This window comes from Dreissena polymorpha, chromosome 11 (genome assembly GCF_020536995.1).
Source record: "Dreissena polymorpha isolate Duluth1 chromosome 11, UMN_Dpol_1.0, whole genome shotgun sequence".
NCBI classification, from domain to species: Eukaryota; Metazoa; Mollusca; class Bivalvia; order Myida; family Dreissenidae; genus Dreissena; species Dreissena polymorpha.
This window is the reverse complement of record NC_068365.1, coordinates 39,133,379-39,159,066: the sequence shown is the minus strand read 5'-3', so window position 1 is coordinate 39,159,066 and position 25,688 is coordinate 39,133,379. Positions and strand designations below refer to the sequence as shown.

The window sequence follows — 25,688 nt, the reverse complement described above, 5'->3', positions numbered from 1 at the left end:
TGGAAATGGAATGTGTCGCAGCACTCCTATGTAATTAGCTTATTATGCTCACGAAAGTTGGGAGGGCTTTTTCTGACAGATGTTTGATTCTGGTGTAGTCTTGTGTTGGGGGAGGGGGGGGGGGGTGGGCGGAGTAGTAAGCAACCCCACATAAATGGTATGTTGACAACCAAGCACACTCACATGCTTCCAGGAAATGACTAGGCGAGAATCGAGTATATCGCCAACTGCGCTTACCGAACAGCCACCTACGGAGACAATTAGTCGTGGTTGCCGGGTGGTTAAGGCGTTTGACTCGAAATCTAATTGGCTCAGCCCGCACAGGTTCAAATCCTGTCTACGACGAGTTTTTTCATGCAGCAAATATTTTTTAAAGTTATCTTCAATGCACCCTTGCTGATCCCAATATTTCTTTAAATTTAAAATGTAAATAGAAAAAGTTTTTTTTTTTCATATGCAAGTCAGGATGGCCGAGCGGTCCAAGGCGCTGCGTTCACCGTGCATGCAAAACAAATAGTGTGCTGTGTACCAAAGGTTCTCATTGGATCCATTATCATTGCCAAAAGCTTAAAAAAGAAGAAATTGAACAATTGGATTCGTCTCACGACGAGTCGTTTTGCTGTAGATTTTGTAAAACTTCTGACACAAGTACACCGTCTAAAACGTTAAATGAATGCGAACAAACTGGTGTTAGCCTTGATGAGCAAACGTCATTAAAAACATACTGTGTTGCATCGCATATTGACAAAAAGAACCAACCTAAACTTATGTCAAAATCTAAATCAGACTCTAATTTGCGCTTACAAATTCCAAAGGTAACCAAGGCAACAGAGAGCACGGTGGCTCTCGATATCTTACACGATGAAATGGACAGTGGTCAGTTACAAGAGTCAGAGATAATCACTACTGTTAGTGCTGCAAGTGTCGAGTCGCGCAAAAGTAGTAACGATACCTCCAGGCAGAAGCTAGTGCAGAGTGTTGAAGTTAGCAGCGCAGAATGTTCTTGTTTAACTAAGTTGAGTGATATACGAGAACGTGAATTGAAAGTAAAGAAAAAGGAAGAAGAGGTTAAGATACTCCAGCTTAAAAACCAAGAAAAACTTAAAGACCTTAATAAATTAGAATCCTATTGTAAACGTTTAGAAGCCCGTAATGAAGAATTACAAATTACACTGCAAACGGTTGCTAAGAGACTTGAACGTCTTGAGGCGGGAGAATGTGGTAATGATAAGCGGCATGATGCCGATCCAATTCCTAACGAGTCTTCGCGAGAAAAAGTGCAGACTGGCTTTAATAGCACGATACAGGCTAGATTGACTAAATTACAAGACAGACTAACTAACTTTGTTTTTGACAAAATAGAAAATGAACTTGAGCAGTTTATATTTAAAGACAATTTTTTGCATGATACTGAGTGCGAGAATATCCCTGTTCGGCACAATAAGAGCCATATTGTTTCAAGCAATCGTGTACTAGAAGCCGCGAGTGATATAGGTGTGCATACAGCCGGCGTCAGTGTTTGTGCTAAGCCGGTCCTTACGAACATTCACAGCGTTCCCCCTGTAACCCTGTCAACGACTAGTGTGGTCTCGACAGCCGCCGCCAGAGTTTGTGCTACGCCGGACCTTACGATCATTAGCAGCGTTCCCCCTGTAACTCGGTCAACGACTAGTGTGGTTTCGACAGCCGCCAGCGTTTGTGATATGCTGGACCTAACGAACATTAACAGCGTTCCCCCTGTAACAAGGTCATCGACTAGTGTGGTTTCGACAGCCGCCGCCAGTGTTTGTGCTACGCCGGTCCTTACGAACATTAACAGCTGTCCCCCTGTTACGTTGTCAACGACAAGTGTGGTTTCTACAGCAATGCACTACAGCGACAGAGTAGAGAGTGTACCGAACCGCAACAGTATAGACAGTGATAGCGAACGTGTGTCAGTAGTGCCTGGACATGTCCATGGTCAACCGTTGATGTATCTACCGGCGGGCACTAGTGTAAGGAGCTTTCCTGATCAGCATCCTTTTTTGTACCACGTCAAACATCGGAACATTCCCAGATAGCGCAACGGTCGGAATCGAGTGTTAGTTTTGAACCTAGTAGCGAGTCTCCAAAAACGTTAGGGATAGCTTCTTTTAATTGTAAGAACATTGTGACTAGTACACTCGCCATAGCGGACATTTTTAAGTGTAACGATATTATACTTGTGCAAGAACATTGGCTATTTCAGTCTCAAACTGATCTCTTAAGTGAAGTTCACGAAAACATAAACTCTGTTGGAAAAGGTACAGATTACAATGACCCATTATTGCCTACACAGCTTCCGCGAGGTTTTGGCGGGGTAGGTGTTTTATGGAAGAAAGAACTTGATCCAAAAGTGACCGTGCTTGACGACGGAGGAAACAGAATTCAATGCCTGCAACTTTCTAACTTCAAGGACAATAAGGGATTAGTCATAGTGTCCGTATACATGCCCTGTCGAGGGTTGAGCGGTAATGTGACCGAGTTTTGCGATTGTGTGGACCAGATAAGGGAAATCATTTTAAAATATAACACTGACAATTATATCCTTTTGGGCGGCGACTTTAACGAAAATCTTGGAGGGGCTCATGGATCTAGAAGACTTAATTACTTGAAAGAACTGGTAAATGACTTTGATCTTAAATTTGAGAATTCCGGGGAAACATACCTTGACCCTCGAGGCAATGAGTGCACCGAGATAGACTTTTTTCTGTACAACGTGCCATCAGTGCTAATCACTTCAAGAAAGGTCGTACTTAATGACCTGCGGACAAATACATCGGATCACTATCCTATAAAGGTTGAACTTTTGTGTAATTTTACTTTAAATATAAAGCCAGAAGAGAGCGTAATAAGCACTAGGGTGAACTGGAGAACTATTGATAAACACGTATATTCCATTAGGGTCAAGGACGGTCTCGCAACCCTAGAAACTGAAATTGATGATGATAATGTCGAGGAGGTTGTTAAAGATTTCTGTGAGCTTATGAGTGAATCTGCGTCAAATCTTGCCAGTAGAAGGAAACCGTTTAATTCTAAACCTAAGTTAAAGGTGTGGAACCCAGAAATTAGAGACAATGTCATGAACATGAAAAATGCATACAAAGCTTGGAAGCGGGCGGGTAGACCGCGTGGAGAGAGTAGTTTATTAACTGAAAAGAACTTGGCTAAGAGGGCACTACGATCCAGTGTTAGGCAGGCAATTGCGAAAAAAGACTATGAACTAAAACAGAAGATAATTGAAAGCAGGAAATATGACTCTAGAACATTTCATAAGCTAGTGAATAGCCAACGTAACAAGCAGGGCAGGTTTATTACTGATTTATACGTAGGTAACCAACGGTACCAAGAAGATAAAATTTTATGTGGTTTTCATGATCATTTTGAAGCTCTTGGGCAACAGGCTGCCAATGAACTTTTCGACAATGTATATGATGAAATCGTCAATATTGAATACGAACTGACTGTGAATATGAACCGCAATCAATACGTCCAACCTGTAACTAAAATTGAACTTGAAAAAGCAGTTAAAAGTCTGAATACTGGTAAAGCGCCTGATGTTTACAACATGTCAGTCGAACATTTATTGAACTGTGAAGACAGCACCTTTGAGTATCTTTTAAAGGTTGTATCCCATGTATTTGCTAGTGGACTGTTTCCTGCGGCTTTGAAGAGAGGTGTGGTGACTCCCATTTTCAAAAACAAAGGTGAACCCAATGTTTCAGGGAACTATAGAGGCATAACAATTCTACCGGTGATTGGCAAGGTCATTGAAGCAATACTGCGCGATAGGATAGCACCAAACATAAAGAGCAGCCAGAATATATTCCAACGGAGCTTTACTAAGAACTCTTCACCACTAAATTCAGCTTTTATAGTAGAAGAACTGTATCGTGAATGTCATGACAATAGATCCGAAATGCACTTGATCTTTCTGGACGCGAGATCTGCGTTTGATGTAGTAGACCACAAACACCTTATGCGACGACTGGGTCACATTGGAGTATACGACAAACATTGGTCCCTAATCGATAGCTTCCATAGGGACTCCACTAGTGCAGTTAAGTGGAAGGGGCGTGTCTCGGCTGAGTTCAGTGTTCAGCAGGGCGTTAGGCAGGGTGGAGTACTGAGCACCGACCTATACAAGGTCTACGTTAACCCGCTGCTTGATCGCCTACAAGAAGCCAGGGTGGGATCCACTATTGGTGACGTCAACTGTTCGGCCAGTGCTTGTGCGGACGATATATGCTTATGTGCCGAAACGGCCAATGAAGCGCAGGAACTGTTAAACATTTCAGCAGAATTCGCCAATATGGAGCGATACCTGTTACAGCCTACCAAGAGCGTGCATATCCATGTTAGTCACCAACGTAAAAAGGGCGTGTCTACTCCCCTCTTCATGAACAATGACGAAATTCCATCTGTGCAAAGAGCTATACATCTCGGTATTATACGAACTGACTCTATGCTGAACAACCAAAAAGCTAATGTGGATGAAAATTTAAAAAAAGCAAGAAGGAAAGCATATAGTATATTCGGTAGTGGTTACAAAGAGCAAGCGGGACTAAATGTACTGTCCATTATTCATCTTTACAAATCTTATGTTCTTCCCGTGCTTTTATATGGATTGGAACTGTTATTACCTCCTGAACGCATTATAAACTGTCTCGAAGCATTCCAAAGAAAGTTTGTTAAAGAAATTCTTAGACTACCAGACAACACAGCCAATGCGGCAGTATATCTTCTATCCGGACTTTTACCGATCGAAGCACAAATTCACATACAGGCACTGACCTTCTTACATACTATATGCTCGCAAGATAGAAACAGTATTGAGTGGGCGCTTCTTGAACGTCAGATTAGCTTTAAATCAGTTGACAGCTCATCCTGGTTCATACAAGTTCAGCATATAATGTGGAAGTACGAGTTGGGGACTGTTGCTGACTTAGCTGACAACACACCCAAGAAGGGAAAATGGAAGACACGTGTACTCAAGGCGGTTCATAGCTACTGGAGTGATCAAATAGACAGTTTAACACCCTTATATTCTACATTGTTTTTCCTGAGACAAGATAAGTATGTGCCTGGTAAGATTCTCCCTTTGCTCTCATTGGAATATACGGCCAGAGAGTCAGAACGGTTAAAAACAAAGGTACGGTTACTCACAGGGACTTACATGCTCCAAACAAAACGTAAGAACTTTAACCAGTATGACATAAACCCAACATGTCAGATGTGTGGTGAAGAGAACGAAACCGCAGAACATTTTGTGCTCAAGTGTAGTGCCCTACATAGTGTTAGACAGTCAATTATGGTAGACATAGAACGACAGTGGGGGGCGATAACAGAGACTTCATTTAATACTTTACCCGTAGACGAACAGCTCTACATACTCATCAACAGTTGGCCAACTTTAAGACTTTCCTGAAAACCCATTTGTCTTCAGAATTTCACGAGTTTGAGAAGCATTGTGGACGGTTGTTGTACGGTCTGGACAGGACACGTCAGTTGCTCTTGGTGACCAATGCAAGCCAGCGACCACCCCGTACTAAACACACACAAAAAACAAACTAAAGAAGGGCATAATTCTTAATTAAACTGGCAATAGTGTTTATTGGGTATTTTTATTCAAGGCAATACAATTCTAATGTATGTACAGAAGCACTCTCCGGCCCTCCGTAAATTCATTTAATGATTTATTTTTATTTTTATCTCATTTAATATTTTAACAACTAATGAAAAATCGCGCGTACAGTTCTAAGTCGCATATATTCGCGATTAGTGGATAGACTTATATTCTAGTGAAAGGTGTGTGATTTAAGGAGTGAATAGTGTGAACGTGTAATATAGTGTTTATATTCGGTGGAGGATTATTCACTGTCTACAAACGATTGTTTGGTTCCTCTACAAAGGGGGTTCAAGAAGAACACAGAACATGGCTACAAACCTACCAAATTTCCCAACATTCGTCATACAGTCTGACGGTGGGCAAACAGAGAACACTGCTGGTGTTCGATGGAAGAAATGGATGGACAAATTTGACAATATGTTACGTGCACTGGACATAAAAGATGACAAACGTAAGAAAGCCATGTTACTGCATTACTGTGGGGAGGAGGTCTACGACATTTTTGATTCCTTCTCGGACACAGACAAGGGCATTGGTGCCACTAGGGACGAAATTAGCGGCGAAGGAACCGTGAAAGTTCCAGATGAGTATAACAAACTTTGCGAATCGCTTAAGAACTATTTCACACCTAAGCGTAATCTCAGTTTTGAGGTGTACAAATTCAGACAGGCCAAGCAGGAAGCTGGGGAAAGTATTGATTCGTTCTACACCAGGCTTAGGACTCTTGCAAACACATGTGAGTTTCACAACAAGGATAATGAAATATTATCGCAAATAATCCAGGGCTGCACATCGTCGAGGACGAGAAGAAGAGCTCTTAGGGACAATTATACGCTAAACAAACTCATCGAAGAAGCAAGAGCTTTGGAAATTTCGGAGTCACGAGCGGCAGTTATGGAGCACACCAGATCAGTAAACGTTGTTCAGCACGCTCGTATGAACAATTCGCATAGTCACAACACATCTTATAGCAGTACGAAATCTGGTGGATCTCGAGGGCATGGCGTTTTCCGTGGTCGTGGCGCTTGTCGTGGTCGTGGGGCTAGTCGTGGTCGTGGCACATCTGGACGCTCCAGTGGAAATCATGGTCATAGCAGGAGTGAACTATGCCGAAACTGTGGACGAGACAGCAGACACAAAGTGTTTCCTGCACATGGACAGACATGCAGATTTTGTAAAAAACTCAATCACTATGAAAAAGTGTGTAGGTCTAAACCTCAGCAGGCAAACTTTATAGATGTGAAACAGGGTGAACATTATCAATCGAATTTTAGTGACAATTCGTCCGACGAATCTGTGTTTCATATTACCAGTAAAAACTTTCATGGTGATATTCCATCTGTACATGTTAAAGTTTTCAATACTGATGTTAAATTTTTGATTGACACAGGCGCAAGCGTAAACATTATTAATGAATCAAATTATGAGAAATTAGATAAAAAACCTGTATTGAAACAACCAGTACCATTGATTTTTGCATATGGTTCTACTACACCGTTGCCCTGTAAAGGTTATTTTACAGGCAAAATATCATACAAGGGTAAATCTATAAATACTGAGATGTATGTTATTACAAATACTGACTCGAGGCATTCCGGTTGTCTCCTTGGCGCGAAAGCGGCTCAGTCACTGAATTTGATTCAGTTTGCTTTCTCCTCTGTCTCCCCCTCTAGTTCCATTTTAGATCAGTACCCCTCACTGTTCGATGGGAAGATGGGGAAGATCAAAGATGTAGTGGTGAAGCTTCACATCAACTGTGATGTCCCTCCAGTCTCACAGCGTCATAGACGCATCCCCTTCCATGTACGCAAAGATGTTGAAAATGAGCTCAAGCGTCTTGAAGACCTTGATATCATAGAGCCCGTAAGTGGTCCTACACCCTGGGTAAGTCCTGTGGTTATAGTTCCCAAAAGGTCTGCTGGTGTTCGTGTCTGTATCGACATGCGAGAGGCCAATAAGGCGATTTCCCGAGAGAAACACCCCATGCCGACTGTTGAAGACCTTATGGCTGATTTGAACTCTTCCACTGTCTTTAGCAAGTTAGATCTTTCTAATGCTTACCATCAGTTGGAGCTTGAAGAGTCCAGTCGTTATATTACCACTTTCACAACTCATGTTGGGTTGAGACGATACAAGCGTCTTTTGTTTGGTGTCAATGCTGCCTCTGAAATTTTTCAGAAAATTGTTGCTGACCTATTAGCCGGTATTCCAGGGGCTAGGAATCTTTCTGATGCCATCATTGTTCATGGCAAGACCCAGGCGGACCATGATCATGCACTCAAACTCACATTGGACAGACTTAGCAGTTCTGGTGCTAAACTCAACAAAGATAAATGTATCTTTTCTGTTACCAAAATCTGTTTCTTTGGCCATGTTTTCAGCAATATGGGTGTGTCAGCCGATCCGGAGAAGATAAAATCTATCGTTGGCCATTCTGAGCCAAAGAACCCAGGTGAGGTACGCTCATTTCTTGGTATGACCCAATACGTCTCTCGATACATACCTCACCATGCCACCATGACAGAGCCTCTAAGGCGACTCACCAGACAAAATGAACCCTGGTCGTGGTCTGAAGAAGCACAGTCTTCCTTTGATAGCCTCAAATCTGCTCTTTCTAGCACTCAAGTAATGGTTTACTTTGATCAAAAGAAGTCCACAGAGATTCTTGTTGATGCGTCCCCTGTTGGTGTAGCAGCCATGCTAATGCAGGAAGGAAAGGTCGTATGCTATGCGAGTCGTGCCTTGACCGATGTAGAGCAACGATACAATCAACTAGATAGAGAGATGCTTGCGGTTGTCTTTGGGGTAGAACATTTCCATTTGTATATTTTCGCTTCTGAATTCAAGGTGTTCACGGACCATAAGCCGCTTTTGGGCATTGTTCATAGCTGCAAACCTGCGTCTGCTCGAATGGAGAGATGGCGTCTGCGACTGATGCCTTATCAGTTCACACTTGAATACAGACCTGGTAAAGACGAGCTGAACCCTGCTGATTTCATGAGTAGGCATCCTCATGAAAAGCCCACAAGAGATAATGCTGCTGAAGCATATGTTGCTTTTGTAAGCCAGCACGCCGTGCCAAAATCGATGTCTCTGGATGAAGTGCGTGAGTCAACAAGCGGTAGCAAAATCTTACAGAAGGTAATGATTGCAATCCAGACGGGTAGATGGTGGAGTGACCCAGATCTCAATGAGTTTGTACGTTTCAGGAATGAGTACTCTATTTATGACGGTGTAATCCTCAGAGACCATCGCCTTGTCATCCCAGAACCTTTGCATGACAGGGTGGTTGATATAGCTCACCACACTCATCAGGGTATTGTCAAAACAAAACAACTCATTAGGGAAAAGGTTTGGTTCCCAGGCATTGATAAAATGGTGGAGGAGGCAGTAAGGGCGTGTATTCCATGTCAAGCGTCAAATCCCGGTCCTAACAAACGGGAACCCATTTGTCCAACCCCTCTTCCCCCCGGGCCATGGTCTCAAATAAGCCTAGATTTCGCCGGACCTTTCCCATCGGGGCAATATCTTCTCGTTGCAATGGATGAATATTCTCGTTTCCCAGAGGTAGAGATTATCTGTTCTACTTCTGCCAAGACTGTTATCCCACGTCTTAGGTCTATCTTTGCTCGCCATGGTTATCCTACTGTGGTCAAAACAGATAACGGTCCCCCGTTTCAGGGTCAAAACTTTGCTGATTTTGCTGAAATCTGTGGTTTCAAGCACAGACGAATAACTCCTTTATGGCCTGAAGCCAATGGATGTGTTGAAAGGTTCATGGGTACTTTGAACAAGTTTATCAGAGCATCTGTTGCAGGCAACCGTGATTGGAAAGCTGAACTTCATAGTTTTCTGATGTACTACAGAGCTACACCTCATTCCTCAACTCAGGTTTCTCCATTTGAATCTCTCACAGGCCGTAAGATGAATGTTGGATTTCCTGATATCCCAAAATCCGAGCAACCCATACCTGTTTCAGCTCGTATGTCTGAGAATGACAGTGCTAGCAAAAACAACATGAAGGCCTATGCAGACAAAAGGAGACATACAGCTATGTCCCCTCTCAAACCTGGCAGTCATGTGTTGGTTAAACAGCCAAAGCTGAACAAGCTTACCCCTCCTTATGATCCCGAACCATATATTGTAGTTCAAAAGCGTGGTAGTATGATCACAGCCGAGCGCGACGGTCATTTCCTAACACGCAACTCTTCGTTTTTCAGACCAGTGAAAGGCGTAGTCCTACCCGATGAAGAGGAACAAAGTAAGACGGATGTGGTAACTGAACCACAAATCCCTATCCCGTTGTCTAGTCTTCGCCCGATACCTAAGCCAATGGCTAGATCACATGAAATCCAAACACCCCCACTTTCATGTGATCCCCCACCTATCTCTGAGCCATTTCCGCAAACCATTAGTCAGAGCCCGGCGGTCCCTTCAACCCCTAGAAGAAACCCTTCTCGCTCTGTCGGAATGCCTCAGAAATTCAAAGACTATGTTTTGAAGTAAAATACAGGAATGTGTGTTTTTGTTTAAGGTAGTTTCAGTATTGTTCTAAGTATCGGTAATCTAGTCCTAAATTGTTGAAATTGTCATACTAGTCTTTTGATAGATATTTTTGAAAACTTAATCATTCTAGTCATTAGTTAATGGCATATCCTTCGAAGCATTATTTTAAATTGTTGTAAATTAGCCTCAACATTAGTCATTTTGTTTATCATGTTTTTTTCATTTTATGATAATAATTGAACCTACTCTGGCATTAAGTTGTAACAACCTCATTTCACATTATCTTACACTTGTTTATGTCTTGTTTATTTGTAAGTCTGAAATGATGCATATTTTTTACATTTCATTTAAGAATCTCTTAAACATTTGATTAAGAAAAATAGTTCTTTGTAGGTTAAGAAGATTTTAATTCAAGGTAGGGAGGAATGTAGTGTCTAAGCAACCTCATAAAACAGTGTCATACTATTAGTGGTTTTATACCTATTTGCAAGTCTCATGATTGGAATTCTTTAGAGTACCGTTTTTGGAAAACACGTTTTTCTTTGTTCTTTTGTAAACATCAATAAAATACATACACACGAGCTGTGTTTAATTGTTCAATGATTTAACAATGACTAAATAATACGTGTGTGTATTTCGAGGTCCTTCTCACCTGAGGCTGCATTAAATGTGGACCTGGAATGAGTCCCAGTATTCCTATTTAATTAGCTTACTAGGTTTACGAAAGTTGGGACAGCATTTTATATCAGCCTCTTCCAGCTATTTTGCTGAAAGATGTTTAATTCTGTTGTGGTCTTGTGTTGGGATGGGTGGAGGGGGGGGGGGCGGAGTACCCGTAAGAAACCCCACCGGAATGGTATGATGACAACCAAGCTAACTCACATGCTTCCAGGAAAGGACTAGGCGAGAATTGAGTGTACCGCCCACTGGGTTTAACGAACAGCCACCTACGGGTACATTCGGTCGCGGTTGCCGAGTGGTTAAGGCGTTCGACTCGAAATCAAATGGGCTCTACCCGCACAGGTTCAAATCCTGTCCACGACGATTTATTTTTCGTAGCAACTATTTTTAAAGTAATCAACATTGCACCCTTGCTAATTACAATATTTATTACGTTTTAAATTTTAATAGAAAACGTATATTTTCTTCATATTCTTTTTGCCTTTTTATTATCAATATTGCTTATGGAATACGAACGCCTAAAGAGGGGGGAGGTTGGCACTTGCGCATTTAGCTGATCTCAATCGCATACGATGACACGTTTGGTTCCACTATACTATGATCATATCGCGTAATACTAGGCATTCTCGGCTGAATATTGTTGACACTAGACGCAGAAGCATTTGGAGCAGCATGAGATACAGGTTTGAAGTTGACCGAATATATCTTTATTGCACATTCATCAAGCCGCTAAAGAAATGACGTAGTGGGACATTGAAGGCACTATTAACATAATTCCATGCGCAATAAAGTAATGATCATAAAACTTATTATAGACCCATGTTTTTCACATTGACTTAAGCTATGAATAGCTATAATGATGAAACCCCAGAGACTCTATCAGAAGTTAAAATTGTATTCTTATCCACATCATTTGTGATAGAAAAACAAACAAAACTATAAACATACAATTATAAAACTTGCATCTTAATTAAAACACGTTAAACGAATAGTTATGAGTTTGAAGACAACAGCTCACCCTGACATTCGCTCACTCGGACATAAGCACACCCGGACTTAAGCTCACCCGGACATTAGCTCACCCTGACGAAAGCTCGATCGGGTATTCGCTCACTCGGGTATAAGATAACCTAGACATAAGCTCGCGCGGGCATGAGCTCACTGGACCCGGATATGTGTTCACCCGCATATAATCTCACCCGGACATTAGCTCACCCGGATATAAGCTCACCCAAACTTTAGTTCACTCGGATATAAGCTCAACGGGAAATAAGTTCACCCGGATATAAGCTCACTCTGACCAAGTTCATACGGATATAAACTCACTTGGACAAAAGCTCACCCGGACATAAGTTGACATGGACATAAGCTCACCCGGATTTTAGCTCACAAAAAATAAGACAACATCTCATCCGGATATTAGCTCACATAAGCTCACCCGGATATTAATTATTTTGCTTACACATCAACGATGGTGTCAATTATGTATTTTCTATATGTAACTTCCCTGGGCAAGACAATCATGCACATGATTCATGAACGTGTAAATATATAATTTGTAAATTGCATAACTCTGTTCAATTCTAGCTAGTGCCGGTCTTAATAAAACACATTATGTGTTAATATTGATTGAGGTGATGCGTTTCAAAGTTATAATAGGGAACTACAGACCGTTCAATAATGGGTGTAAGTATATGCTTGGTCAGCTCATACAGCACGTTCAACAGTAGCATTCCCGTCGAATCGCTTTATACTTCTCTTGGTCTGATTGTGAGTGACGGAAGCCTGCGCATGCGAGTAAGGCAATCTGTCAAGGGTCTTCTTAAGGAATAGAGGAACTGTGGGTTTTTTCTCGAAGATTACGAGGTATTTCCGCGCCTGATGCTGCATTATGTGTGAACTCCAAAGGTGTCACAAAACTCGTTCTATTTCTTAAAGATTTTTCTATTTTTTGTGTGGTCTTGTGTTGGGGAATCCGGACCAAACCAGCCTGTCAGGTGTGATGACCATCAAGCAAACTCACACGCTTCCGAAAACGGTCTACACGCAAATATACATTTACAGTACAGCCAAAGCGGAACAAACGTATTTCGCGATCCGCGGCGGCAAGGCGAAACGAGTCGATGCCGCGTCAGTCGTTGAAGCCGCGTCAGTATGCGGCGGCAAGTCGCATTTCGCCGCGAAACTTCGCATCTGTCCGCCGAGGCATGCTGCTATCCGCGACATGATGCCGAGTCGATGCGCATCATGAAATAAAAAATCTTTGTAAAATTATTAGTTACATGTAGTTAACAAATTTTTATAGAACAATTATAATAATACTTAAAATCATAATAAATTTATTGTGCGCGGATTGTATTAGCATATACATGTAAGCACAGTTAATGTGTCTGGCCAATTTATTTTGTTTCCCGCCCGTAGTGTATGTATTTCACACATAAACAAGGTCACGTAATTATGTTTTCGCACATACAAGTGGTCAAGGCTCCAGCATATGGTGGATTTATAAATTAATTGCATGTTGATTTTGCTATTAAATTTAAGCTGAGAAAATTAGCAGTTTGAAGCCACATCAATAATCAAGACAGTGACGACGTATTTGTTGTTTTGTTAATTATCAGCTTATTATAACTATTGTTTGAATATGCGTTTATAAACACATTTTATTTTGTTCATATTATACAGTTAATATCGCTACTAATTACCCGATAATCCCGTATATTCCAGTTTTAAAGCAAATGCTGGTAAATATTTACGATACACAAACATTCTCGATATTTCCTTAAGTATCAAATACATTTTGGCATTTGTTACTATTTATAGAGATGATGAAATAACGTCTAATCGGGGCGGGTTTTTTTCCACTGAACACGCGATTTACGCCTGACGTGATGTTAATGTATTTATACACAACAAAATACACCCAAACTTTCCAAACGACGTTCTACATGTCTGCATAATTTTCGCGCGCTTTTTATGAAACAAAGGATATTATAGCACTGTTTATTTGACGCTAGAATTTGTCAAAGGTCGCGTTAGCATTAAAATTCGGAAGTGTGTTTCGGATTACAAATTTAATAATGATAATCGAACGAAACATTAACAGTTGCGCGTAATTAATTTTATGCTATACATACATGTATGTACATGTAGGTGATTATCTTTTCACTCGATCCGCCGCGTACGTGTGCGGCGGATTTACTCCGCGAAAGTACGTGAGGTTAACACAGACTCGGCGTCGTTGCGCGGATCGATGCCGAGTGCCACGGCGATACGCCGCGTGAACACACCATTCGGCCGCCGCGTACTAATAATCTGGCCGTGGCGTAGCCGCGGATTATGTTTGTGCCGCGTTAGCTGTACTGTATTAGGTTTTGAATGCTCACACAGACATTAGCTCACCAGGACATTAACTCACCAGGACATTAGCTCACCCGGACATTAGCTCACCCGGACATACTCACCGGACATAAGCTCACCTGGATATTAGCTCATTCAGTCATAAGCTCAATGGACATAACCTCAACCGGATTTTTGTCCACACGCACATAAGCTCACCCTTTGTCCGCCGCAATCAAATTTGTATGGGGGAGTAATTGTCGGGGTGACCTTTTCTGAACTTAGTCCTGATTTGGAAATCGAAAGCTGAGCGGTGTAGTGAATTAACGGGAAAGCTTTTTCCCGGGGCAGAATAAATAGAGAATACATGGTTGGTGCCGTGATGGAGAAAGTTTATTCGTTGAGGCTTAGAAAAAGAAAATAGGGCGAGCTTTAGCGAGCCTTATTTTTCTTTTTCGGGCCGAACATGATAAACTTTCTCCATCTCGGAACCAACCATGTATTCGATTTATTCTGCCTCATGCCGTTGACACATTTTATCAAAGACAAATGATTAATTGATATAACAATTCTTGTCGGGCCTCCTACATTCCTGACGACCGAATAACTACCGATTGTCATGTAAAAAAATGTTCCACATTAAACTGTTCCTTTTTATACTTTCCTATTGAAAATATGAGAAGAAATAAAAAACGAATCGAGAATGTGATATTTTTCTTGGTACAAAAATGAAAACAAAATGCAGCAGCAAAACAATAACTAAATTTTATTCACCTTAATGACAACTTTAATCCATTGCTTATAACAAAACATTAACAACGATATACACATCCATTTTCTGTTCTTCCATCCCTTTGTCGAAATCCATTTCTGTTTTTACATTTGTATCGAAATGTATTTTAAACTACACTATTTTTTGATAGCGTTTGTATCGAATGCTTACCATTCTGACCCGAATTATGATTTACGAAATCGTAATCCTGTCGTAGCGAATTATTTTATTCCTATCGAAGTTAACACCTATGAATGACAAACACACAATCCGGAATACGTTTATGATTCGTTCGATGCTTTAAATTCTTTGAAAAAATACTGTTAAAACCGCCACGTCAAAATTGTTGTCCCTAAGTATGTTTTGTCTGAGAAATGACGTCACACTAGATACGTCATAAATTGCGTCATCAAGTAAATGAAAATGATAAATACGGAGAGCTGGTTCGGTTATATGTTTTAAAGAAGAAAAAAGGATGATATATAATATAACGATAACATTCATGATACGTCCCAATAAATTTCAAAGGTCAAATATTAGAACACGTTAACATGTTAATCGGCGCGTAGGAATACATACTTACGGTTAGATCACGGTCACGTGATGTACTGCCGGATGTCAACTAGTTTATCCGACCCTGCTTTATTTGGTCAATTTTTGCAACAGAGGCGGGATAATTCTTGATAGCTTTTGAGTGCCCCATTCAAATTGACATGTATATCGATTATACCGGTTTTGCTTTTGACATTACATGTATACAATTATGTTTCCTGAAAGATATTTGTATTAATAATCGGCTCGCGGACAGAATTCAATGAGCTATATAACTAGTATTAAGTGCAAGATATAAAGTCCGCACGGCACTCTGAACATAACGTATTCCTTTATACGATATTAATGCAGGTGTCGAAAATCGACACTTAATAACTTTGCTTTTCTTAACTAAACAAACATATGTAAAACTTATATACTGTAATACATAATGTGTGTTCGTCGTAAATCAATTTGCACGCATTGCAAGTCACGATTACACTTTTCAAACGTATGCTTGAATATATTATAACAATCAAGTTTCATGTACATTGCAGACACTTTAACATAAATGATTGTATTGTAAACAGAAAACAAGTACGATGGATATCTTTAATAGGATACTTTAAATGCCTAGATATAGCCAAATATAAGACGATTATTGAGTTAACTTCAAATCTGACTTGTGAAGAAACAGAAACTTTATCTTATACGAGCATTGTAAAGCCGTGATAAAACGGAGCGGATATCTACCAGTGTGAACATAGTTTGTTATCATTATATACCCGTGTTGTAATATTACGATTCATAAGTTAAGATGGCAAGTCAGGATGACCGAGCGGTCCAAGGCGCTGCGTTCAGGTCGCAGTCTGGTTCTCCAGGTGTGGGTTCAAATCCCACTCCTGACAAAACGCATTATTCACGGAATTAATATTCTTTGACTTAAATTATTATCAATACACTATATTTGTTTTGCTCTTCAACGTAAAACATATTGGGTATATCATATTGAAGCTACCACCCGTACAATGCTTAAGTACTCTATTGGAAGTATGTTTAGACATGTACATTGTCTTCAAAAGAGAATGGAGGAACCTTGTGTGTATATCGAAGTTTACGATGTCCTTCTCGCCTGAGGCTGTATTAAATGTGAACCTGTTCCAGCACTCTTATCTAATGAAATTACTAGGTTCAAAAAAGTTTGGACTGATTTTAAAATATACTTGAAGCTTTATTTTCAAGCTTTCTCTGAAAGATGTTTAATTCTTGAATGGTCTTGTAAATGGGGGTGAGGGCGAAGTACTCTTAGGAAACCCCACCTGTATGGTATCGTGACAACCAAGCAAACATACATGCTTCCGGGAAATGAATCGGCGAGAGTCGAGTGTACCGCAAACTTGGTTTACGGGACAGCCACCAACATAGTCGGTCGGTCGTGGTGGCCGAGTGGTTAAGGCGTTTGACTCGAAATCAAATGGGCTCTGCCCGCAAAGGTTCGAATCCTGTCCACGACGAGTTTTTTTGTAGCAAATATTTTAAAAGTAATCATCAATAAACCCTTGCTGATGCCAATATTTCTTACGCTTTAAATTTGAATAGGAAACGTTTATTTGTTAAATGTTAAATTATAGCTTCATTTTCCAGATATTTCTGAAAGATGTTTAATTATGGTATGGTCTTGTGTGTATATGGGGGGGGGGGAGGAGTTCACTGAGGAAACCCCACCTGCATTGTTAGGTGACAACCAAGAAAACTCACATGCTTCCGGAAAAGGAACAGGCAAGAGTCGACTGTACCGCCCACTTGGCTTGCCGGAAAGCCACCAACGGAGACAGTCGTTCGTGTTGACCGAGTGGTTAAGGCGTTTTACTCGAAATCAAATGGGCTCTGCCCACAGAGTTTCAAATCCTGTCGACGACAAGTGTTTGTATGTCGCAAAATATTTTTAAGTAATCATCAATAAACCCTCGCTGATCTTTCTGACGTTTTATGAATATTTGAAAAACGAAACGCATATTTTATTAACATGCTCTTTGCCTTTTTGTTATCAATTTTGCTTATGGAATACGAACGCTTTAAGAGGTGTGTGAGGGGGGAGGGGGGCGGCGTGTGTGTAGACAGTTATTAGACAATTATTGACTTAACTTAAAATCTGATTTGTGAATAAAGAAAATTTATCTTATACATGCATATAAATAACAGTCATAAAACGGAATGATATCTACTAGTTTGCACTTTGTTTATCATGAATATATACCCGTGTAGTGATAATACGATTTATTAGGTAAGACTCCAAGTTAGGATGACAGAGCGGTTCAAGGCGCTGCGTTCAGGTCGCAGTCTGATTCTCCAGGCGTGGGTTCACATTTCTGACATTACGTTTTATTCACGGAATTACTTTTCTTTGACTTAATTATTATAAATTAAAATTATTTGTTTTGCTCTTCAACGTAATACATATTGGGTATATCCCAGTGGAGCTCCCACCCTTATAATGCTTGAGTACAATAATGGAAGTCCTATTGTCAATGCTTAGACCTGTACAGGGCCTTCTAAAGAGAATGGAGGTCGCGTTTGTGTATTTCGAAGTTTAAGAGGTCCTTCTCGTCTGAGGCTGCTTTAAATGTGGACCTAGAATGGGTTCCAGCATTCCTATCTAATTAGCTTACTTAGCTCAAAAAAGTTCGGACACATTTTAAAATATAGCATCACGTTCAAGCTATTTCTTAAAGATGTTTAAATCTGGTGTGGTCTTGTGTTGGGGTGGGGGGGGGGTGGGGCGCAGTACCCTTAGGAAACCCAACATGCATGGTAGGGTGACAGCCAAGCAAACTCACATGCTTCCGGGAAAGGATTAGGCGAGAGTCGAGTGTACCACTTGGCTAACCGGACAGCCACCAACGAGGACAGTTTTTGTATGTAGCAAATATGTTTAAAGTAATCATCAATACACCCTTGCTGATCGCAATTTGTTGTACGCTTTAAATTTGAAAAGAAAGCTTATATTTTATTCATATGCTATTTGCCTTTTTTGTTATCAATTTTGCTTATGGAATACAAACGCCTTAAGAGGGGTGGGATTGCACGTGTGTGTACACAATTATTAGACGATTATTGGGTTAACGTCAAATCTGACTTGTAAATAAAGAAAATGCGCATTTTTATAACGGTAATAAAACGGAGCGGATATATACAAGTTTGAACATTGTTTATCTATACCCGTGTTGTAATATTACGATTTATTATTTAAGATTGCAAGTCAGGATGGCCGAGCGGTCCAAGGCGCTGCGTTCAGGTCGCAGTCTGGTTCTCCAGGCGTGGGTTCAAATCCCACTTCTGACAAAACGTTTTATTAACGGAATTAATATTATTTGACTACAATTATTATAAATACACACTATTTGTTTCTCTCTTTAACGTTATACATGTTATGTATATCCTGTTGGAGCTACCAGCCGTATAATGCTATATTGGAAGTCCTGTTATCAATGTTTAGACCTGTACAGTGTCTTCCAAAGCAATTGAAGAACTGCGTGTGTGTGCATTTCGAAGTTTACGAGGTCCTTCTCGTCTGATGCTGCATTAAATGTTGATCTGGAATGTGTCCCAGCATTTCTATCTTATTAGCCTACGAAGCCTTAAAAAAGTTGGGACACATTTTAAATTATGGCTGCATTTTCCAGGTATTTCTGAAAGTTGTTTAATTCTGGTGTGGTTTTAAGTTAGGGGAGGGGGCGGAGTACCCGGAATAAACCCCACGTGTCGGGTATGGTTACAACCCAGTTAACCCACGTGTTTTCGGGAAAGGACTAAGCGAGAATCGAGTGTACCGCCCACTGGTCTAAACGAATAGCCACGTACAGAGACATACGGTCGTGGTGGCCGAGTGGTTAAGGCGTTTGACTCGAAATCAAATGGGCTCTGCCCGCATATGTTCGAATCCTGTCCACGACGTGATTTTTATGTAGCAAAAATTGTTTAAGCAATCATCAATTCACTCTTGCTGATCCCAATATTTCTTATGTTTTAAATTTTGACAGAAAACGTATAGTTTTATTCATTTGCATTGTGCTTTTTTGTTATCATTTTTGCTTATGCTAAATAAACGCCTTAAGAAGGGGGCCGAGTGTGTAAACAACTATTGAGCTAACTTCAAATCTGTCTTGTGAATACAGAAACGTGATCTTATACGCGCATTATAAAGAAGTTAATAAACGGAGCAGGTATCTACCAGTGTGAACAATTTTAGTTATCATTATAAACCGTTAATAAATTTTTTTGATGAGATTGCAAGTCAGGATGGCCGAGCGGTCTAAGGCGCTGCGTTCAGGTCGCAGTCTGGTTCTCCAGGCGTGGGTTCAAATCCCACTTCTGACAAATAGTTTTATTTACGGAATAAATATTCTTTGACTACAATTATTATCAATACACAATAATGGTTTTGCTTTTCTGCGTAATCCTATTTATACTTTTAAACTGTTAAGTGAATAAATTATATTATTCGAGTGTGTTAATTTCACGTATTTAAAGTGTAATGTTAATATTACTCACGTCTCAATGCTAAATATTTTTATAATTAAAATAGTGACTAGTCCTATGCACATCTTAAAAGGAAACTTTACACTTGCCTTTAATCAGACAATTTTTAATGAAAAGTAGCATGTAGCTTGTAAAAACAGTTCACTAATCTTGTACGTACATTTTTAAGCAATCAAAATAATATCTGACAATTTGAACAGTGTTTGATCAACATTAATGTATACTCGTATTGTGAAATCGCGATTAGTCAGCTGAACTTTGAAGTCAGGAGGGCAAAGCGGTCCAAGGTTATTCAATCTGATTCTTCAAGCGTAGGTTCAAGTTCATCTTCTGATAATTATGTTTTCAGTAGAACACACATCAGACTAACTATTCACGTAATGATGCCCTTAAATATTATATTTCAAACGTTGGAAAGATCATAAACATTGTAGAACTTACAATCCTCACATAGTGCAGCCTTAGGTACAGAGGAACCGTTCACGCCGAATTAACTGATATTAAAAATAACTTTATTGTGCATACATGTATATTATATTTGATCTCAGTGCGCTAACCAGTAATCGTATAGTGGTTAGTACTGCTCGTTGTGGCCATGACAACTAAGGTTCTAATCCTGGTCACGGCACTGTCTGTGGCAGTTGCTGTCTCTGCACTGCTTAGTTTCTTTTTCTATGCTTTTTATAATCACTAATTATATATATAGTATGATCATTTTTATGATCGGATGATCTTTTTAATACATGGTTTAATAAAAGTACTTAAAAGTTGTCTATATTCTCGCATTTTGTGGTAAATAGCTTTATGTTTTAACAAGCAATATTTTAGGAATGTATATGCTTTAAGTTAAATTAAGTACAAATTATATATACTATCCCTTAAAGTTGTATTCTTAAATAATTTAAAATGTATTGCAAGTCCTGATTTAACTTTGTAAACGTATAAGTGTATATATTTTATCATACTAGTATTATGTAAAATGGATTGACTAATGATAAACACCAATCGTACGTAAGCAAGCAGACACGTGCGATTCACATCTACATAGAAAACTTTAAACTTGCCTAGTAGCAAAATAGTATTGAGGAAGCTTCAAATATGTGAATACAGAAGAGTAATCTTATACGAAACTTTTTCCAATATCGGTAATGAAACGGGCCTGTCACTTTGCAAATGTTTGTTAATTATAATTATATACCCGTATGGACACGTTTTGTGATTTAAAACAAGAAATATCTTTAAAAAAGATATACGGCGTTGATTGTGGTTGGAGTTGGTGAAAGGTAAAGAGTTCAATGAATGAGATCAAGGATAGCGAATGTCTTTTTCTGTGCAGTTCTTAGCTGCATCACACGCAGTACGGGGTGTTACGCGGAGTTTTCGCGGCTTATTTTTCATTATTACATATTGCTGGTCATAAACCTATAGATACAAAACAAAAAACGAAAGAAGAATGGAAGTGAAATTAAAACATATGAGTCAACCGGCCACACGCGAAGTATCCGTACATATTTTAAATATTTATAGGCGCGTTCTTCGAACAAACCTGTTTTAGTGGTTTGTCGGACTTTGCTATTTGATTCGATTATTAACAGTATCGAGAATCATCGCGCTCATGCTTAATACATTAGTCAATATGGTGGAATAATTCTTGTTAAATTAGTCAAAAATAATATTTATCATGGTATTGTTGAAAACACATTAAGAATCTATTATTGACATACCATAAGTATATCGCTGAATATCTTCATTTAACATATTTCTGGTCTAAAGAAAATTCCAGGTCACCTAGTTCACGGATAGCGTCTATATTATATAACGATTATTTTACTGGCCGCGAACTCAGGTAAGCACATAAGGTAGTCGTGAAGACGCAGCGATGACCTGTAAATAAACTCTGACATTCACACACACTGGCCGCGATCTGACCCTGATACAAAACAAATTATATTTTCTGCTTTAATGAGGGTGGGGGAATTCATTAGGGAAATGACCCAGAGTAAAGAGCACTGTGATGAATTCTCCTCTAGTCTTAGCCCCCAAATGGACATCTTATCGACGAAATCACCAGCAAAACATTACGGCTTTGCAACTAAAAAATGATTGTCACTTCGTAAGACACTGTCAAGCCTTTAATCGGAACATAACATGATTGGATTTGTAAAGTCAATATAAGGCTAAGTAAGTAAGTAAAAACTATCTCTCTTTCGTCACGGCCCCATGAGGCGCCTGGGTAATCCGAGTCTGTGTTTATTTCACGTAAATACAGTTTAATGAAAATAGTACTTACTTCTAAATGCTAAAAATTAATTTAAATAGTAAACGAGTCCCATGTAAATCTTGCTGTTTCAACAGTACTTAAGCCAGAAACTAGACATGAACTGACCACCTTCCTGTCTAAATGAAGGTTACTAGAAAGGGGCTGTTAATAATTTGAAGATTGCTACTCAACATCTTGCCAAAGTAAGTAGACATTCATATCAACAACATCCACTATTTTAACAGACTTACAGATTTTAGTTTACCGAGCTCAAATCATGAATGTTTGTATTCTATATACCATTGTTTTATTTGTAAGTCGTTTATTGTCAGAAATTTATTTCAAATAATTCAATCTGTAAAATTATGGGATAAAAGTGGAAAAAAAACACAAAACAACAATTGGGAATATTTGTAATCAAAGTACTGACAGTACTGGTGTGACGATGCTTTTGAAGAGGATTGATATAAAAACATCTATTTAAGTTTATCTACATCACCATAATTGTGTATGTGGGTACGAAATTTTTGGGTAGGAAAAAAATGGGTACGACAATTTTGGGTACAAATTGATGCCAAAAAATTGGTACGAAAAAATATTTGGTTACGAAAAAATTTTGGGTAGGAATAAAAATTGGGTAGGAAAAAACATTTGGGTACGAGCAAAAATTTGGGTACGAAAAAAATGTGGTACGAAAAAAATTGGGTACGAAAAATGTAGGGTACGAACAAAAAATTGGGGATACGGGGAAGTAGTACCCGTCGGGAACTTGATCAATTCAGCGAAACTGGGAGGCGAGTTACATTCTCGATCAAATATAACAAGGAATATCTTTAAAAAGATATTCGACGTGTATTTTCTGTACCACTTATCTTTAAAAAAAACGTTCTGTTAAAGAAAAACGTTTGTGGGTAATAACATTACGTTTCAGCATATAAATTCAAAACTTAACATGCTCTTTAATTACACCATGCTCCTTAATTTCAGATGTATATCATACCAAACTTTATATTTCGTTGTTTCCTTTTCTAAGTTAATGATGCTATGTGTACGGACGTGATTTCACATGCCCATGTGCATGAACATATAATTTTTCTCTTTTGATTTTTGTTTTTTTTTCTCTTATCCAATAAGCTTAGGCATGTTCGTTCGTTAAGTACGGCAATAATTTCATGATGATTTCCGAAAGTAGGTATGAGCACATAGTCGTAAGAGCACTTGAATACGTGAGTTCGCCCATGAACACATGGTAAGGTTAACTAAATCTCCGCGATATGACATAATATGTGTTTAAAACAGCAATCAATATCCAACAAACGAATGAATTATCAAACATAGTATGTGCACTGATGAGGCTTTGCAATTTCTGTTTGAAAAGTTTATTAAATATGCAAAATGAGAAAGCACGCATAAGAGCGAGTTTCACAGATATCATATGGCTATTATGCTGTTTATATACCATAGTCGCTACAACGTTTACAAATGGCAGGTTCGAAATAATTCGTTTTCTTTACACTCATGATCGCGTTGAAAGTTAATTATACACGTTTTAATTCGCAGTTTATTTACTGAATCACGACAAATGTCAAATACAATACAGAAAATGCATAGCTGTTTCATTGATCTATAAACATATAATGGATTGAATATAACTGATTTAAAATTAACGTTTTCAAACTATTATTAAATCTTTTCCCCAGAATATGCTGTCATATTTATAGCTGAGCTTCCTATACCTTTATCAATGATAATCAGCGAGGTATGTCGATTAGAATAATCGAGCTACCTCAATCGGACTGGCTCGGTCTCTTACATAGGTCGCCATTGTGAAGAATTTTTAATGGTATGATAACTTAGACGAGCTGCTTCGCAGCATCGTCAAAAAGCGTTTAAATTATTTTGACAGTTAAACTAAAAAAGAGCAACAATTTTCAAATTAGCTTTTTTTCAATAACCTGTCCATAACATAACATAGGTTGTATCACAAAGGCTCTTGCTATTGCAGACTGTAATATTTACACTAGTCAATTAGGACCATTGTACTGAAATGACTACGTTTAAAATATCAGTTTGAAATAATGTATAACAAAACGAGCTGGTAATTGTAAGAAAATGTGTTGATTTTAAACATTTACATTATTGTCATTATAAATACATAAGCATACATTTCCTATTTTATTTAAAAGAGCATTTAAGTATGAATAATAACCTTGTTTAAACATTTTCCTTTTACCCACATATCTGCTTTGGCGCAATTAAAAGTAATCAATACTCACGTGACCCAATAGAAAAAAGACAGCATACGTAGTTACACTGTTTACTCCTTATATACAATTGAATGCCATTGAACGTTAAGTTTGGTTCTGTTCAATACAAAATTCCTTTCTTCTTGATTGCGTTTTATCGCATTAAGTGTGTGTTTTCTGTGATCTTTATTATAGGAAACATACTTTAACTGTAATATTTCATTTGAATTTCGGATGTAAAGCTGTGTTTATAGCAGTGTATTATCGAAATGGCGACGTCTTTACCTTATATAGTGTTCGAGAATTCTGATGCGGTTAAATATTATTGTTGCACAATCTGCGAAGAACGATCTGTACAAATAAATGCAGATTTTTACTGTAAAACATGTCTTAAATACTTTTGTAAAACATGTATTCACTCCCATATACAGCATGGTTGGTTGTTTTATAAAAAATCTCCTTATGGAAAGGGAAAAATACTGAAGTGGCCACTTTCGAAGAAGATGGAACATGTAACATACACAAGGATGAAAAAATACTCTAAATGTGCTGAGCTTAGTCACAGGTAAGTGATTATTACTGAGTTTGTACCAGTACAAATAATATTAATTTTTGTCCACTCAGAAATAAAAATATAAAAAAGTAAATGGTCATTCATATTAACTTTCGTATTGTGTTTAATAAATGTATGTATGCAAACGTCGTTGTCCTATATGTTTTTATATGAAAATTAAACAATGATAATAATAAAATTCTGAGGATTTACTAAAATATGGTGTGTATGTTTCAGCCTGTGTTTTCAAGTCATTACAATAACTGAGGCTACCAGAAAGAAGACAACCGACTTCAATAATCTGTCTGTCAGAACGCAAAGTACTCTTTCACAAATTAAACAGTTTCAGACCTACCAAGACGACAGAATAAAGTCTCTAAAGGTTTCATACAATGAACATGAGAAGCTAATGGTAGATGGCATGCGTCTGAATATAACATCATTTTTACTCGAATATGAAAACGGCACAGTGCATAAAACACATAAACATTTGCAAAACGCACCCAATGAAATGCGTGAAAAAAATCAAGATTTTATTAGCCAGTTTTGAGAAAAGCACTGTTAAAGAAGAGAAAGAAGAGCTGACACTCAAGCTAGCTCCTCTCACGAGTATG

General features: G+C 38.8%; 7 non-coding genes across 7 annotated transcripts; all 7 read left to right on the top strand.

Moving 5' to 3' along the window:
• The first annotated feature begins 263 nt into the window (after positions 1 to 263).
• On the top strand, positions 264 to 345 carry Trnas-cga (transfer RNA serine (anticodon CGA)). Its single transcript has one exon. It is a non-coding gene; the product is annotated as a tRNA-Ser (tRNA).
• A 10,770-nt stretch (positions 346 to 11,115) lies between these two features.
• On the top strand, positions 11,116 to 11,197 carry Trnas-cga (transfer RNA serine (anticodon CGA)). Its single transcript has one exon. It is a non-coding gene; the product is annotated as a tRNA-Ser (tRNA).
• Positions 11,198 to 16,300: 5,103 nt separating this feature from the next.
• Trnal-cag (transfer RNA leucine (anticodon CAG)) lies at positions 16,301 to 16,384 on the top strand. The gene has a single exon. It is a non-coding gene; the product is annotated as a tRNA-Leu (tRNA).
• Positions 16,385 to 16,908: 524 nt separating this feature from the next.
• Trnas-cga (transfer RNA serine (anticodon CGA)) lies at positions 16,909 to 16,990 on the top strand. Its single transcript has one exon. It is a non-coding gene; the product is annotated as a tRNA-Ser (tRNA).
• Positions 16,991 to 18,734: 1,744 nt separating this feature from the next.
• Positions 18,735 to 18,818, top strand: Trnal-cag (transfer RNA leucine (anticodon CAG)). Its single transcript has one exon. It is a non-coding gene; the product is annotated as a tRNA-Leu (tRNA).
• A 530-nt stretch (positions 18,819 to 19,348) lies between these two features.
• Positions 19,349 to 19,430, top strand: Trnas-cga (transfer RNA serine (anticodon CGA)). Its single transcript has one exon. It is a non-coding gene; the product is annotated as a tRNA-Ser (tRNA).
• Positions 19,431 to 19,769: 339 nt separating this feature from the next.
• On the top strand, positions 19,770 to 19,853 carry Trnal-cag (transfer RNA leucine (anticodon CAG)). Its single transcript has one exon. It is a non-coding gene; the product is annotated as a tRNA-Leu (tRNA).
• Positions 19,854 to 25,688: the final 5,835 nt, after the last annotated feature.